Here is a 15,739-nt window from a genome sequence, read left to right as displayed (position 1 = left end):
ACTTAGGAATTATTTATATGGCGTGGCAGATTTAACAATCTACACTGATCATCAATCCTTAATATTTTCTATTTCCGAGAAAAACCCAAATACAAAATTGAAAAGGTGGAAAAATTTTATCGAAGAATATGGTGCTAAGTTAGTCTATAAACCTGGACACCAGAATGTCGTTGCAGATGCGCTTTCGCGTCAGCATATCAACAATACAACAAATTGTTCCGATCACTCACTACAAAGTTCCCCTGTCGAAACTATGAAAAAAGTTAAACAACCACTTAACTCTTTCAAAAATCAAATAATTATTTTACAAGATAATGAAAGGAATGAAGTCCTCAATCAAACAATATTTCCCGGGCAATTTAGACACACAATATTTTATAAAGATACCCCGGATTTACTATCTAAACTTAAAGATGTAGTTAATCCAAAAGTTACTAATGCGATGAAGATAGATGAGGAAATACTATTTCACTTAAAAGAAGAAATTGTCTCCGCCTTCCCAAACTATAACTAGCACCAGGCCCAAAATAAATTAAATGACGTAACTTTCATAAACAAACAAAGAGAAATCGTCACACAAACACATCAACGTGCTCACAGGAACTACAAAAATAATAAGCAAGAAATATTGTTGTCCCATTACTGGCCCAATATTAAAGAAATGTGTCGTAAACTAATACGAAAGAAAACCAATTAAACAACCTATAGGAAAAACTCCAATACCAACTCGAGTAGGAGAATATATACAAAAGGACATATTTCATATAAACAATATGCTGTATCTTAGCTCAACAGATAGGTACTCCAAATATTGTTATTTACGAAAACTAAATACAAAGATAGATTGCCATGAATCAATAGAAGAAATACTCACACAAGTTTACCCAAATGCTAAATATCTCATGACTGATAACGAAAGTATATTTAATGGAAACATAGTAAAATCTTTATACAGTAGATTAGATATAATACATTCAGTTACTCCAGTACACCATTCAACTTCCAACGCTCAAGTAGAACGGTTACATAGCACAATTATAGAACTTTGTCAAAGTTTAGCAGCTGAAAACAAAACCGCGCCTGGTGAAGAAATTTTCAACGCTGTTCGAGAATACAATAGGACTATTCACTCTTCCACAGGACACAAACTTGAAGACATATTTTTCAATAGGGAAAAATATACCAATATCAAGGATATCTTGGAGCAAAAACAGGATAAACTACTAAAATATCATAACAAAAGCAGAAAAAATATAACATATAAAACAGGTGATATTATATATAGCAAGACAGATCGACGTAATAAGCTTGCAACAAAATATAATAAACACAAAGTGAAAGAAGATCGCGGAGACACGATTTTAACAGTGATGGGAAAGGTTATACATAAAGATAACATTAGGAAGCAAAGTACACAATGCAAAGAATAAGAGTCATAAACTTTTGCCTATTTATTTTATTGGCTTCATTTGCATTTGCTGAAAGGATAACAAACCTTTCAGGTAGAAGATATATTTTAACCGAAACGGACGACGTTTATACATATAATAGCTCAGCCTACCTGTATCATATAGCCAACCTTTCGACAATATTAGCGCCTTATGAAAATATAATGAGAACAAGATACAGTAACATACAATCCCAGGAAGAAAGTATTCTCATTAATAAAATAGAAACACTGAAAACACAAGTGATACCATCCGAGCATCGTATCAAACGTGCCCTTAATTTTTTAGGCTCAATTTTGAAATTTATAACAGGTACGCCAGACCACGACGACCTAATAGAAATAAAATTAGATTTAAACCAGTTAATAGAAAATAACAACCTACAAAGACAAATTAATTCACAGTTTGAGAAAATCCTAGAAACTTTAGATCCAAAATCTATAACAGAAACATTAATAATTAGGGAAGTATATAAAGAATTAGAATTAATAACAAACACAATTAATTTTGCGAAAACAGGTCTTTTTTATTCAGGCACTCTTAACCTTAAAGATATTAAAGAAATCATTAAAACAGAATCATATGACATTCCAATAATAAATATCTTAGAATACTCCAATATCCACGTGTGTATTTTTGATAGTGCCATTGTGACAATTTATAAATATCCAATAATAACCAATAAATGTAAAATGTATAATTTAATTCCATTAGCATTTAAACACGGAAAATATGAGTTAAAAAATAAAATTGCTAAATGTAATAAAAATTTCACAAATCTATCAAATTGTAAAAATTATATAGGAACTAATATCTGCAAAATAGAATTAAAAGATAAATGTACAATCCCATTATTATTGAACCAAAAAGCTCAATGTAGCGTGATACAAGAAAATAATAATCCTTTACAAATATTAGATCATGGTAATATTATAGCTGATAATGTTCATATATGGAATGGGCAGAAAATAAATGGTCCACATCTAATCCAATATGACCATAGCACCACCATTGATAATAAAACATATATAAACCATGAACAAGAAATAAAAGATATAATCAATGCTCATGGAAATGAAAAAATAGAAATATTGAATATATTATCTTCTGAAAGTAATTATAAATTTAGTAATATACAAAAAATGTACAAGTTCTTAATACCTATAGAAGAACACCCCTTTAAATTTATTTTATACCTTATTTTAATTAGTATAATATTAGTCTTAATCGTGTATTCATGTGTAAAAATATATATCTATCGAGAAGTACAAACAAATAACCAACGTAAAAGAAATTTCAAATAAATATTTGAAACAGAATTACGCCGACTTCAGTCATAGATGTCTCGAAATGAGGACATTTCATTTTAACACGGGGGAGAGTTAACGAAATAGCCGCACACCGCACACCGCATACATATGTACATACATACAAACATACACATGTACATACATACATACATATCATAAATACTTATATATAAGTGACATAACACTTATTATACATAAATACATAAAACCAAAATAAGCATATGTAAACATATCTATCAGCTAACACACTTGAAATGTACAACACACATTGTAAAATATAAATATCAGAGATAAGAACATATAACAATAGAAATGCACTATCAATAACAACCCAAATATAACAATAGAAACGAATAGTTCTATCTGTTAGTAAACAGATAACTATCGATACAGCTCAATAGTATATATAGTTAGTCTAAAGATTATGAATAAAGAACACGCACTTCGGCGTAGTGAAAACATATTTCTTTTTTCTCATATCGTAAAAAACGATAGTAACTCCCGCAATAAACCGGTTTGGGCAACAAAAATCAGAATTGGTTTGCAATACTGACGACTACGCAAATCCAGAGAACGTATGTACTTATATCATAGAGAAGGTTCAGTTGCGGACCAGCATGTTAGCCTTACGCTTATATGCAAACATTTTTATTGATATGAGTAGTAAATGTATAAAAATTCACTTTCCGCTAGATAAGACGATTAAAAAAAAATTCCTTTTTTATGGCCTCCTTAGTTGGGGACTTAAACTATACTTATACCAATATTATATATAGTCAATTTGGGAATTTAATGATTTTATTTAGTTTTTACATAATATACTTTTCTAATAAATATTTTGTATTATAATAATAGAGATTAAATTTATTACAATATATGTATGTATATGTACATATGTACATCTTTTATCATATTAATCTTATATAGTCACGAATGTATTTGAATGTACGGATTCAAAATTTCAAATCATAATTTTATCACTTATCAATACTCTATATGTTTGTGATTTATATGTACACACATATTTGTATATATAAAATTGCCGAACAAATAATATACACAAACCAACCTACATATGTATATGCGTACACATGTACATATGTGGCCCGCAAAAACAAGTCAATATGTCAGCCAAATAGCCGAAGCCCAAATTTATAGTAAATTACACAACAACATATTCATTCATAAACCCAAGCGTAGTTTCAACAAGCAACCTCGATTTATTCATAAAAACAGATACCACAATCGCTTATCTACTACAGAGCACCAAAAATCTGCATCTTTGGTTTTGGCACTTAACCGGGATTGACTGTATTTGTCAAAGAATATAAATAGAATAATAGTAAATATTCGAATTTTTTGTACACACATCTGCCCGTATATATGCACATGACTTTGTTTCCATTTACGCATGCCACATACATAAATAGGGGTTGATTTTGCGATGTATGTTTGTAAGTGTACGTGGTTCTGATTTCCCATAAAACAATGAGTGTACATATTGTGATGAACACGAGTCAAGGATGACATGATGCGAGACTCTCTCATTTTCGCTGATTTTTCTGTTATTCTCTTTCCCTGATTATTAAAATCAGGGAATTTCGAACAGCTGATGTCAAAAAAGGCGGGATGCCAGAAATAAACCAGCTAAAAATAGCTAACAAAAGCAGTGCGAAACGAAATTTCAAGGAACGACACAAATACATTTGAATAACGTGCAACTAAATTTTATTTGTTAATTTAATTTGAAACGTTCATTATAAAACCATGATCTTTTATTATGACTTGTTTTGTTTCTTTGTTATAATATTTTTTTATTTATATGCTATTTTTTTATGTTATGTGATTTTTTAAAAATTTTATGATGTAAATACAAGTAAATAGGGATGTATATGCGTTATATAGGCCTACTCGGGGACGGAGCACCTAAAAATAATATCGAAATGCAAAATACCCCCAAGTTTTTTTTATAATACCCAATCCATTTTCTTTCGACAGTGGCATGGTTGGCAAATGTTATAAAAAATGTGGGTTTTGACAGCTCTCTCTCGATTCAAAGAGTCTCGCATCATTTCATCCTTGCACGAGTACCAGAACAAATCAGAATTAACGATAAACTGCCGGAAGCAACTAGACAGCGAATTCGTAGTTGCCAGAATGTTCTAGTAGCGAACTTTTGTTAAAAATTTACTATATAAGGGCTGCCGGACTGTGCAGCAGACACAGTTCTAATTAGAGTGATGCCGTGTAAAGAGTAATATGTTGTAAGTTTGAATAGCGAGCAATAAGTGTTAAGTTGTTGGAATTGAAAATAAAGATAAGTGTATAGCATTAAATTGGGACTTTAATTTAACAACCCAGTGATCGAACTCAAGAGTGAGTTACAGGGGGACGATTTATCGAGAAATCCGTTACAATTGGTGTCAGAAGTGGGATTGTCAAATAAATTCCCAAGGAGATAATTATTCGAAAATGGCCAAGTTTAACGATCTGAAGATTCCACAACTGAAAAAGGAGCTGGAGCAACGTGGTTTGGCGACAAATGGATTAAAAACTGAATTACAATCACGCTTGAGAGAGGCCATGGAGACGGAAAACATTAATGTTGAGAAATATGTCTTTCACATGGAATTAGAGGAAAAGACAACAAAGATAGAAGAAAAGGAAGAGGCTCAATGCTCGCCAAAGATTGTGGACACAAACATGATTTTTGCTGCAATATAGCAGATGGGGAAAGAGATGTCAACGCAAATGTCGACACAATTTAAAGAGCAGGGTACATGTATGTCTCAAATGTCAACGCAAATATCAACAGAAATATCGACACAATTTAAAAAGCAGGATGCACGTATAGCCCAACAAATAGCAGAGGTGTCATCACAAATGTTGACACAACAATCCCAATAGTCCTCGTTAGAAACGCGGTTGGAAGAGCAGTTCGCAGCGCAAGATGCACGTATATCAGCACAGGTGACCTCACAAATAGCAGAGGCGTCCTCACAGATTTCGGAAGAGCGGGATAAAATTAAAACTGAAATGGATGAATTAAAAGATCGTCTCCGCGAGCTACAATTAAATCGGCCAATTGTGTCAAGAGCTTTTGCTAAGGTAGAACCTCCATCCTTTAATGGCACTGTTCCGTTCCACGTTTTTAAGCTTCAATTCGAAAAGATGGCATCTTCAAATAATTGGAACGCTGAAGATAAAGTAGCTGCATTGTTCGTTGCATTAAAAGGATCTGCAGCAGCAAAGCTGAGGAAGATCAAGCAAATGTCAAATCAAACCAATCGTTAAACTAAAGCGAGTCAGCCGAAAAGGGCACGGGGTGGCTCCCGCAAGCAAATGCGCTGTAGTCTCCATTTCACAAATAAGCAGGAATACGAGTAACGTTGCCGTTAGTGGATGTGTAGACGGTAAAAAGCGCATACTGACTGTGGATACGGGCGCATCACATTCCATAATTCGATCTGATCTGGTTCAGAAAGAAGTGAGACCGTTACCTGGGGCAAAGTTGCGTACTGCAACTGGAGAAGATACCCAAGTTCTCGGAAAGGTAACGTGCGAGATCGTGATTGGAAAGGCAGGCGTGTTACAGAATTTTATAGTGACAGATATCGTTGACGAAGTCATAATTGGAGTATACTTTCTAGCGAATCAAGTAATCAAAATTTACATGAAAAACAGGATTATGTCCTATAGAAATATGGAAGTAACACTTATGTTCGGTTACGATAATAAGTTCAACGTTAGACGAGTAAAAACAACAGAGAGCCAGCAGATTCCACCAACATCAGAAGCAGTTATTTGGGCAGAAATAGACGGAGACTATGGGCCAAACACGTGGTGGACTGTTGAGGCCACAAAAGAATCTACACCAAACTTATTTATATTCAAAACCCTGGCTATGACAAGACAAGATAAACGTGTCCCAGAAAGAGTACTTAATGAGTGCAAGTTACCAGTCAACCTCTCCAAAGAAGCTGTATTAGGGCAGTGTCAAGAGATTGAGTCCGGGATAAATTGCGAAATTGGTCTTGAGGAAGATTCCATGGGCGAAAACGATATATCGAGCGGAATTCACGCACGGAGGAACTAGAGGCAAACTATCAAACTACGGCTAAACAACTTCTTCTCAGATACTCATCCATATTTGAAAAAGACCATGCCAATCAAGGAAGAACCAAAGTTGTGAAACATTTTATTAACACAGATGATGCAAGACCAATCCGCCAGGCTCCTCGGAGCGTTCCTTTAGCAAAACGTGATGTTGTAAGCCAGACCATACGTGAAATGAGCGAAAGCGGCGTAATCGAACCATCAGAGATTCCGTGGAGCTCACCTGTAGTACTTGTGAAAAAGAAAGATGGCAACATGAGATTTTGTGTGGACTATAGAAGGTTGAATTATGTAACGAAGAAAGACAGTTATGCACTACCTAGAATCGATGACACACTGGACTCGTTATCAAGCACAAAATGGTTCTCAACACTTGATTTAAAAAGTGGTTATTGGCAAGTGGAGGTAAATGAAGAAGACAAAGAAAAGGCGGCTTTCAGCGTTGGAGATGGTCTATAGCAATGCCCAATGCCCAATGCCCTTTGGATTATGTAACGCTCCTGCTACTTTTGACAGAATTGTGGACCAAGTATTAAAAGGATTACACTGGAAGACCTGTTTGGAATACCTCGACGATATCATAATGTTAGGTAAAAGTTTCGATGAACACCTTAAGAACTTGGAAGAGGTTTTCCAACGGATAGCTAGCGCTGGTCTGAAGCTGAGTCCAAAGAAGTGCTCCCTTTTTAAAAAGGAAGTAAGCTACTTAGGACACAAAGAGACAACGGATAGCATTTGCACAGCTAATGAAAAGATCGAGGCAAAAAGAGTTTGGCCCGCTCCTAAAAATTTACATGAATTGCGGAGTCTCCTTGGACTGTGTACTTATTATAGACGATTTGTTCCAAATTTTGCCAGCGCAGCTAGTAGCCTCCATGAACGCACGAAAAAGAACAGAATTTTTGAATAGAATAAACAACAGGAAGTGGCTTTCCAAACTCTAAAGAAACGGTTAAGTACTGCGCCAATGTTAGCATACCCGGTCCCAGGATCAACGTTACGGATGCTAGTGGATTTGCAGTAGGAGGCGTTCTATCACAAGTCATTAATGGGAATGAGAAAGTGGTTGCGTATTACAGCCAGACCATAAGCAAGCCAGAGAGCAATTATTGTGTTACTCGGAGGGAATTACTGGCGTTGGTGAAATGCATCAAACATTTTCATAAGTACCTTTATGGCCAGCATTTTGGGGTGAGGACAGATCATGCGGCATTAAAATGGCTTCTACAATTCAGGAACCGAGAAGGACAGTTGGTACGGTGAATTGAGAGACTCCAAAGTTACGACTTCTCTATAGAACATCGCAAAGGTAGTAGTCATGGAAATGCTGATGCCATGTCCCGCCGCCCTGTAATCTGGAATGCAGACATTGCTCATAAGCTGAGGCCAAAGAAGACATTATAGATGTCCGATTAATGACTATAACATCAGACTGGGATCCGGAGAAGCTACGGAAATGTCAGCAAGAGGATCCAGATTTGAAAAGTGTAATACACGGATTGGAGATGAATAAGCGTCCAACGAGAGAAGAAATAGCTGCAGAAAGCCCAGTCGCAAAGGCTTATTGGGCACAATGGAATAGTTTGAAGTTAGTGTCTGGCTGCTTGCATCGCGTATGGGAAAGCGAAGATGGCCAAAGTTCACGAGCTCTGATGATTGTTCCAAAAGTAAGAATTCCTGAAGTTCTCAATGAGCTGCACAACGGTCCAAGTGGAGGACACATGGCTATCACTAAAACCTTGGAGAAATTAAAAAAAAAAGATTTTATTGTGTTGGTTGTCGTCAATCAGTTAAGGAGTGGATCGCCAATTGTGTCGAGTGCATTGCTGCTAAAGGGCCGCGGTCCAGGAGTCATGGTCAGATGAAGTAGTACAATTAAGGTGCGCCGTTTGAGCGAGTAGTCATGGATGTAGCTGGTCCATTTCCTATCAGTAAATTAGGAAACAGATATGTTTTGGTAGTCATGGACTATTTCAGCAAATGGCCAGAGGTATACGCAATTCCTAACTAAGAGGCAGGAACAGTAGTGGATGTATTCATCAACAATTGGGTATGAAGATATGGTGTTCCAATAGAATTACATTGTGATCAACGGGGCAGACTCCAGCAAGGGTAATTTTTTTGGTAATGATCTTCGACTACCGATTGATTTAAAATTTGGAATTAACGCCAACGGAGGAAGGAATACTAAGGAATTCAATAGCATCCTAGAAGGCGAGATGAGGGATATACATGCTATGGTGAGACAGCGCACCAAAATTATGAGCGATAAGATGAAAGCAAAATGCGACAAGGCAATAAACTCTGAAGGTTTTATTGAAGGCGATTAGGTATTGTTATATAACCCACAACGAAAGAAAGGGTTATCTCTTAAATTACAGTGTAATTGGGAAGGACCATACCAGGTTATTAAAAGACTCAATGATGTAGTGTATCGCATTCAGACCATTGGAAGACCAAGGAATAAAATAAAGGTGGTTCATTTGGAACGGCTTGCAGCGCTTGGTACCGCAAGTATGTCTAATCGGGACGATCAAACTTAGGTGGAGGGCAGTGTGATGACCACGGATGATATAATAAATTCGAATCGACGATAAATTGTCAGAATCATCTAGACAGCGAATTCGTAGTTACCAGAATGTTTTCATGTCGAAGTTTTCTTTATGGGCTGCCGGATTGTGCAGCAGACACATTTCTAGCTAGAGTGTTGCCGTGAAAATTAAGTTATTAGTAAGAAGTTGTGAACTAGGATAATGAGTAGTAAAGCGTTAAGTTGTTTGAATTTTTTGAAAAATTACAGATTTCTTCAATTAATATTTTTATAATATAAGTAAAGATCTCTTAATATGTGAATGCAATGGCTACACATATACAATAAATTGTTTTTTTTCATAAGTTCATTTTTTTTTAGAATAACGAACTCTATATATATAAGTTCTTTATCATATTTTTGTTCCTTATATTTTTCAGATTAAAGTTAAAAATATTATTTAAATGTCATTATTAAAAAGTAAATAAACGCTTAAAGTGCACTATGATTTTTTTAATTGATTATCGATGAAAAGATTTCCCGGTTATTTAGAACCAAAAGATGTGCAATTTTTGAAGTGAAATTATCCGGAGGATACTGTATTGTGAAATTCGAAATTTACATAATTAGGGTATTCACAAGGTGTTATATTGTGTCGTGTGAAAGTGAAATATAAAAATATTTTGTTGTTTCTGCGGTGGGAAATGATTTTAATGCAGTGTAAACCAAAACGCCGCCGTTTCAACATAAAGAAAGTTTTCACATAAAGAAGCTTTAATTTTATTTTTGTCTACCAGCTGGTGAAGAGTAGACATTTTACACAATATGACATACCACTATTAAGGGGTGCTCACAAGTGTCGCATTTTTTAAGACTATTGATATACGACATAAGACAAAGCTTACAAATTGCCTAAATATGTTTCAATGTCATAATTTCATTCTCCATAAAGCAGGAATACTTACTAAAATGGAGGTTTTCTTACAATTTTTATTTTTCCCCGGTTCTTAATTCTTATTAAAATAACGGAAAACAGTGGCGTCAAAAATTCTGAATTGTGGCTGCATGTATTAATAACTGAAGTTATGTGCAGCCGGCATTTCAGATCATTAGAAATTCTTATCTAATTATAAATGTTTTCCCAACATTCCTTCTAACGCATTTAACACCTAATGAAGTTGTAAAAAAATAGTTAAATTTAATCATTTATGTGTTATATCGTTTTACAAATTTCATGTACCTACGAATTTAAAACCACACGCACGCAATCAAGCCAACAATGAAAGTATGATTATGAGGCTATTATCCTTGCAAGCCACCTATCGGTTAAATCACCAGTTAATTATCCAACAGCGCTATCAGAAGTTTCTGTTAAAGTTTCTATGAGTTTTTTAGAGCCCAATTGGCAATTCTAACCGAAACTCTTGTGTACGTTTGATCGTTCATTCCCTTTTAACGTATTGGGCTTATGAGTTTCACGGTGTGTATGTGTTAGTTTCCACTCTAATTACTTCAAAATATTGGAGTTTCATTAGCCGTGATTTGCTGGGATGTTAAGGCGGCGTCAGAATGGGTACCTGTACATCAATGACAGATAAGTGTTTGCGTGAGGTGCCGTACATAACGCGTAGGTATGCTACATCGAATGTGTTGCGCCAATGTCAAATCATTCTCCGGTAGAGTAGGCATTGTCAATCTGTCGCTCTTCATATAAATGCACACATTCAACTCAGATGTCAGTTGCATAGTTTTCCTCTACAGAATCAACGTAGCAGTTCAAAATTAGACTTTACATTTGGTATTACCAGACTATATCATTATGTAGCCTTATTAAGTGAAATTTTGCAATTTTATGAAAATTGTTGGTCAGTCTCCCTACAAGACGGGTAAAGGTTAACTAACTGGTTACCGATAGGTTATCAGTAATTAATGGCTTAGTTATCCGATAGGTTACATTTGTTCTAGCCTCAAGAAATAAGTATTTGTTCTGCTTCCGCTATGTAGCATCTATATATTTACAGCTCTACTTTGCCAAGTATTTTGAAAAACTATCTGTTACCCTTTGGTTAACACCTGTTACTGAAAAAAGTTTGTATGGATATTGTTATGGTTACCTATAAGTTACAGGAAACTGGTTCATAGGCTATTTGTTTGGATAGAAGTTGGTTATAGAAAAATGGTTGATCGGTTACTTCGACCACTGCCTAACGTATCATTTACCTCTTTCCTGATAACTAAAACAATTGAAATTCTCATTTAATTTTTTTATAATTTACATGTTTATACATTTTGGTTCTATTTTTACAAACTTTTAGTAATTATTTTGGTTAAGCTTTTAATTATTAGCATTTATATATGTATAAACAATACAAAAAAAATTTTCTTTCTTACAATAATTTTAAAAAAGTTTAAGTGTTTATTTAAGATTCGATTTCAAATATTGGCAAAATAAACATATATACATTACAAACAAAATTTCACTTCTTACAATCTTTTTTTGGCTAACATATTATCATTACTTTTTTGTTAAAAATCTTATATATGGTTTATAGATAGTTAATATTGATTGTTAAACTTTTATATTTTACTATAATAGTTACATTAATTTACTAACTTTTAATATTCAAACATTAGATACATTCATGTACCCTAGTTAAACAATAATATTGTAACGGATTTCTCGATAAATCGTCTACTTTGTAACGCACTCTTGAGCTCGATCACTGGACTGTTAAAAAAAGGTCCCAATTTATTGACTAAATGTTTATCGCTATTTCTAATTCAACCAACTTAACGCTTATTGCTCGTTATACGAGCTTACCACTTCTTGCTTATGTCTAAATAGCTCTTAACACGACAACACTCTAACTAGAACTGTGTTTGCTGCACCGGATACCTAGTTTTTGGTATATCCTTTGAATTAGCTGAGGCAAGATTCCATTCTTGATCAGATTTTAACTCCATTGGAACACCGAATCTCGTTACCCACTGGTTGACGAATGCGTCCTCCACTTGTTTAGCTTCTTGATTAGGAATTGTGACTACTTCTGGCCATTCGTTGAAATGGTCCTTAACTACCAAAACATGACTATTTCCTAATTTATTGGTGGGAAATGGACCATATTAATCCACGCCCATTTGCTCAACTGGCGCATTCAAATTGTACTGCTTCATCTGGTCATGACCAATAAAATCTTTGCTTCAATTTCTCCAAGGTTTTCGGGATTCTTAATTGCCCCCTCTTGGACCTTTGTACTGCACGTTAAGGACTTCAGGAATTCTTATCTTTGGAACAACCATAAGTACTCGGGAGGTTTGCCTATTTTCGCTTTTCCATACTCGATGCAAGCAGCCACACACCAACTTTAAACTGCTCCGCTCTACCCGATATGTTTTTGCGATTGAGCCTTCTGAATTTAGTTCTATACTCGTTGTACATTGGTTCAACTCCACTTCATGCAATACACCTTCCAATTCTGGACCTTCTTGCATAGAGTCATCCGTTTCAGGTTTATTTTATCCTGCTCTTCCATCTGTGAGGACATCTGTTATGGTATACACGCCTCGTGCTCTCCAAACTGTGAGGACCCTTATACTGGTATACATGCTTCCTGCTCCTGTGACTGTGAGAATACTTTTACTGGTTCACATGCTTCCTGATCTTCCAAATGTGAGGACACCTGCGTTCACATACGCACGTCCAACTCTTTCAACTGTGAGGACCTTTGTGTGAGGTATACAAGGTTCTTGCTTTTCTGACTGTGAGGACCCTTTTACTGGTTCACACGCTTCCCCCTCTTCAAATTGTGAGGACACCGTTGACATAATCACGTCCAACTCTTTCAGCTATGAGGACTTTTGTGCTGATATATGTGCATTTTGCGTTGCGAACTGCTCCTCCAACAGCGTTGACAACCGTGTTTCTAACTATGATATGTTCTTTAAATTGTGTCGATATTTGCGTTGACATACGTACATCCTGCTCTGTCCCCATCTGCGATATTGCAGCAAAAATCATGTCTATGTCCATCATCTTCTATCTTTGTTGTCTGTTCCTCTAATTACATTTGAAAGACATATTCCTCAACATGAATATTTTCCGCCTCCATGGCCTCTCCCAACCGTGATTGTAATTCACTTTTTAATCCTTTTGTCGTTAAACCACGTTCCTCCAGCTCCTTTTTCAGTTGTGGAATCTTCAAATCGTTAAACTTAGCCGTTTTCAACTAATTATTTAATTGGGAATTTATTTGACAATCCCACTTCTGACACCAATTGTATCGAATTTCTTGATAAATCGTCTACCTTGTAACTCACTCTTAAGTTCGATCACTGGACTGTTAAATTAAAGTCCCAATTTAATGGCTATACACTTTATTTCTAATTCCAACAACTTAACACTATTGCTCGTTATTCGAGCTTACAACTGCATGCTATGTCTCAATGGCTCTTAACACCACAACCCTCTAAATAGAACTGTGTTTGCTGCACAATCCAGCAGATCTTATGTAGTAGAACTTTAACGAAACTTGCACAATAGACCATAGGTCGCGGTGCATACCTCAATCACTATCTAGCCTCAAGAAAAAAGTATTCCCTTTGGTTAACACCTGTTACTGAAAACAGTTTGTATGGATATTGCTATGGTTACCTATAAGTTACAGAAAACTGGATTCATAGGTTATTTGTTTGGTTAGCCGTTGGTTACAGTAAAAAGGGTTGATCGGTTATTTCGACCGCTTCTATGGGTTATTTGTGTGGTTACTCATTGGTTACCACTGCCTAACGTATCGGTTATCTCTTTCCTGATAGTTAAAACAATTGAAATTCTTATTTAATTTTTATTTATTAATTTTTTTTTATAATTTACATGTTTATACATTTTGGTTCTATTTTTACTTTCTATCTTTACAAACTTTAAGTAATTATTTTAGTTTAGCTTTTAATTATAAGCATTTATATATACATGTATATATGTATATACATTAAAAACAAAATTTTCTTTCTTACAATAGTTTTAAAAAAGTTTTAGTAATTATTTAAAATTCGATTTCAAATATTGGCATTTATGCATATAAACATATCTACAAAATTTCACTTCTTACTTGTACAATCATATTTTGGCTAACATATTATCATTTCTTTTTTGTTAAGAATCTTATATATGGGTTATAGATAGTTAATATTGATTGTTAAACTTTTATAGTTTTTTTTGTTTCAGATTGCTAAGGGGGTTGAAATCGTAGGCATGGTCATCTGCCAACTTTTTGAAAGCCTCCACTTCATCAGCTGTTAATTTTAAAAATTTGTAACTTATTTTATTTTTAGATTTTTTCCTGTACTCTTGTAATGTTAATAAATAACTAATAAAAAAATGGATAGTAAAGGCAATATAAATTGGCTGTTTACGACACTTCAAAAATTACCTGAAATTCATGCCTCTAGACCACAATACATCCTTATACTACGTTTCGTTAGAGTACTTTATACCTCAATAATCCACTTGTTTATTACTCTGTTCGCACCGAATTGAAATCCTCTTGAAAACACAATTTGTGGATTGTGGAACCAAAGTTGTTCTGAACGACATTGTGTGTTTTCGATGAGTTTTCATTGACAGTTCACACATCTATTTGTTTACATTTGTTGTGTACGCTACAAGAACAGTGACGGTCATCTGATGGGTAATTTGACAGCCATAGCTGAAAAAATTTTGTCAGCGCGCAGAACAAAGTTTCTATAATTTTCTTAGGAGCCTTGTTCAAAAACTGATGTAAACAAACGTATGTGTGTTAGTTTGCATCTCTCTTTAACACATGGGTATTCGGAATTGATTCACTATATATCTATACTGCTCACTCTCATGTCTTTTTCTGAGTAATTGCTGACCATAAATCCGTCATAGCTGAAAATTGTCAGTTATGACTGAAACGCTATCAGAAGTGAAAAGTTCTTTTGCGCAGTACATAATACAATTTTTAATTAATATTTGTACAGCTAATGAAAAGATCGAGGCAGTAAGAGATTGGCCCACTCCTAAAAATTTACATGAATTGCGGAGTTTCCTTGGACTATGTACTTATTATAGACGATTCGTTCTAAATTTTGCCAGCTACGTTAGTCTCCATGAGCTCACGAAAAAGAACAGAGTTTTTGAATGAGATAAAGAACAGGAAGTGGCTTTCCAAACTCTGAAGAAACGGTTAAGTACTGAGAAATAAGAAATTATTGTGTGACTCGGAGGGAATTACTGGCGTTGGTCAAACATTTTCATAAGTAAATTTATGGTCAACGATTTCGGGTGAGGACGGATCATGCAGCCGTCCCTGTAATCT

At 34.9% G+C, this 15,739-nt stretch overlaps 1 long non-coding RNA gene across 1 annotated transcript; it reads left to right on the top strand.

Moving 5' to 3' along the window:
• The first annotated feature begins 2,237 nt into the window (after positions 1-2,237).
• On the top strand, positions 2,238-15,081 carry LOC138857914 (uncharacterized). The gene is made up of 2 exons (XR_011397122.1): positions 2,238-3,333; positions 14,626-15,081. It is a non-coding gene; the product is annotated as an uncharacterized lncRNA (long non-coding RNA).
• Positions 15,082-15,739: the final 658 nt, after the last annotated feature.

Source organism: Bactrocera oleae, chromosome 6, assembly GCF_042242935.1.
Source record: "Bactrocera oleae isolate idBacOlea1 chromosome 6, idBacOlea1, whole genome shotgun sequence".
In the NCBI taxonomy this organism is placed as follows: Eukaryota; Metazoa; Arthropoda; class Insecta; order Diptera; family Tephritidae; genus Bactrocera; species Bactrocera oleae.
Note: the sequence above shows the minus strand (reverse complement) of the source record. Positions and strands in the feature narration are given on the sequence as shown.